Source organism: Bombus terrestris, unplaced genomic scaffold (assembly GCF_910591885.1).
Source record: "Bombus terrestris unplaced genomic scaffold, iyBomTerr1.2, whole genome shotgun sequence".
In the NCBI taxonomy this organism is placed as follows: domain Eukaryota; kingdom Metazoa; phylum Arthropoda; class Insecta; order Hymenoptera; family Apidae; genus Bombus; species Bombus terrestris.
In genome coordinates this window covers 5,661,815-5,664,605 of record NW_025963552.1, presented here as the reverse complement: position 1 = coordinate 5,664,605, position 2,791 = coordinate 5,661,815, and the positions used below count along the sequence as shown (strand labels likewise).

The 2,791-nt window shown below is 37.7% G+C and overlaps 1 long non-coding RNA gene across 1 annotated transcript; it reads right to left on the bottom strand.

Moving 5' to 3' along the window:
* Nucleotides 1–409: 409 nt before the first annotated feature.
* Nucleotides 410–2,163, bottom strand: LOC125387013. Its single transcript, XR_007227616.1, has 2 exons — nt 779–2,163; nt 410–686 (listed from the first exon to the last, which is right to left on the bottom strand). It is a non-coding gene; the product is annotated as an uncharacterized LOC125387013 (long non-coding RNA).
* Between the last annotated feature and the right edge of the window lie 628 nt (nt 2,164–2,791).

Below are 2,791 nucleotides of genomic sequence, written 5' to 3'. Positions count from 1 at the left end.
GTCATCGGTCCTATTTATATAGACTACCTGGAACGTAGTGTAACGTCCATACAGGTTATTGTGTCTGCTATTGATAAAGTCGGTCCCCAAAGGATGGACATGCGTTCAAGAGTACTATGTGCGAACGTGTTCTTGAGCATTTCGGCAAACTTTTATAACCGTTGTTCGCGAATACTGGTAGTTCAGTATCACGAATTTTATCGTACGAATTTAAATAATCCGACTAAAGTCGTGTCATAATGATATAATAAGAAATATGAAAAAAATGATACTTTTTTAACTTGGTAATTCACTATCAGTTGAACGATGTCAAATGGTGATAATTCGGGCTTTCTATTTATTACGGAACGTCATTAAGGGATGGGAAAGAAGAGAGGTATGTATGAAAATTATAACTAAACGGCCACCATTATGTGTTTTATCTTCGGAAGAATCAGTTTTTATTACTTTAGAAATAAACGTCTTATTTTTTAATATATACATGAAATGTCTTTTCAATACATATATCCAATTTATTTCATTTAATTTATATCTTGGGAAATAATGATGTAAAAAGAATTCGGCTTCGTCAAAAATGTACTCCGCTTGCACCATTGAATTCTTCGTATCCATCACGCAATAAATTTAACAAATTAAAGTTGAAATATCTCTTAAACCCCTTTTATATAGGGATTTTTATGCATTAACTAAAGCATAAAAATTATTATATTAATATATTATATGTTATATATTACTATATAATGTGCAATATTTAATATATATCTTAATGTATACATACTTTTAGTTTTGTTGCTGTTACTGAAGTTATAGTTATTGAAGTGTGCTGTTCGTCAAATGTGTTCAGGGAAAGTTCGATCATCGCGCTCACTCTGCTGAGCAGTTTGCGAACAATCATTGGATATATGGAAGGAATTATGGTTTATGACCTGCACGACCAAAATTTATATTCTCTCTTTGGAACAAATTCTATTCTACTCGCGAACAAAGATTCATAACGAAAGTATCTGTCAGAGAGATCGTTCTCTGCTACTTTATATTGTGAACAGTCCTTGAAGCTATTTGCGAAGTACTAGCAAGCAAAAGAGTTCTATTCGGAAACCAATTGGGAGGCAGTTTACGAACTCCAGTGTCCAGCCAGTAATCAACACTCTCGACTCTCTCTTAACAACTCTAACAACACTATCTCAACAACGCAATCCGCACTCTGCGACTTCTCAACTCATACTGTTGTTAATTCGTTCATCGTTCCCTAGCAACTCCTTGCCTTTTGTCTTAGCCTCAGTACGCACATGCTCATCAACCGCTTGTATATAATTTATACTTCAGGAACCGCTTGCTTACAATCCGCTTAACACCCTCCAGGCCCCTCTTTCATGATACTACATTCGGTCATACCCGGCATTCCACATCTGTTCTCAGATGTGCTCATTTCACCCTCATTATCACTAATTTCACTTTCATCGCTAACTTCAACAACGTATCACCATTTCATGTAATCAGCCGCCGTGGTGATTGTTCGTGGCCCTTGGTTTTCACCCACTCGTTGTACCACGTAGCGGTCATACAAGCGGTAGCACAACTTGTTGACTTTGTGGAATGCAACCACACCAACTTTATATAGGGAGTATTCTAGTCTAGAGGCATGAATGACTATCCATTTTTTCATCGTTTTTTTATTGATATTTTAAGATTACATAAAAAATTAACCGAAAAAACTCAAAATTCACAAAATCACGAGCAAAGTTATGAGTTATTCACAAATTTTACTCACAGAATGGTACAGCATACTTACATATTTTTAATCAGCGATTCCTGCTCCATACAGGAAACCTTCCTCTACTTCAAACTGCTCATTCTCCGAAGTTCTTTCATGGAGACGAGCAGTTCTGGCTTCCTGCTCGAAGTTCAGAGCGCTCGATGCGAACTTCGTCTCGCCTGACTGCGAACGCACGAGCTTCTGGGCCAATCGTGATTCCCATGACACTTAAGATTTTTAATATGGGTATGAAACCTTCATTAAAAATACATACTGCGAGGAAGGTGGAAATGGAGGAGGATTTTCATGGTCAAATTCGTCAATAGTGCGGTCGGCCACAGCTTTCTGCCACTTGCGCACCATCTAGATGAACCAGGTGGGCAATTCATGTGTTGAGGATTCTTGTTGGTTGAGATATTATGATAGTAGGTTGCTCACATATCCCTCTTCATGTCTTCAACTGAATCTGGATTTCGACGAATTGCCAAGCCATAGCATAAAGATAATTCATTGATAACCTTTCAGTGAGTTTACCTTTGCCGCCAATAACTTTATTACCTTTTTTTGCTTTACCTAACCGTGCACCCATACGCTTTTGAACATGCCCAACATACTCTCTTTTTACTACTATCGGGTCATGTTCGTAGGGGTTAATGTCAAGAATGCCTTTGAAAGTTTTTGAGTCGAATTCTTTGGGTAGTCTATATTTTAATTTTTCATAATTGTGTTTCTCTGTCCATGAAGCTTCGACCACTCGCGGAGAGACGCGATCGCGAGGAAGCACGTCAACGGGAGTCGTTAATTTCCGTTACGATTAGATAATCGGCGTCACGAAATGATCGATCCCCTATTTCGATTAGGACAATACAGGTACTTAAATCAAATATGACACTGATATAACAAGTTACAAATCACAGTTTATTCCATCAACTTTGTATGGAAGATAGCTACACTAGTGCGTATGTATTACTTAAGTAAGTGACTCATCGAAGGGGTTGTGGAGGATAGGTTGGAATGGAGTATTATATAGTAACG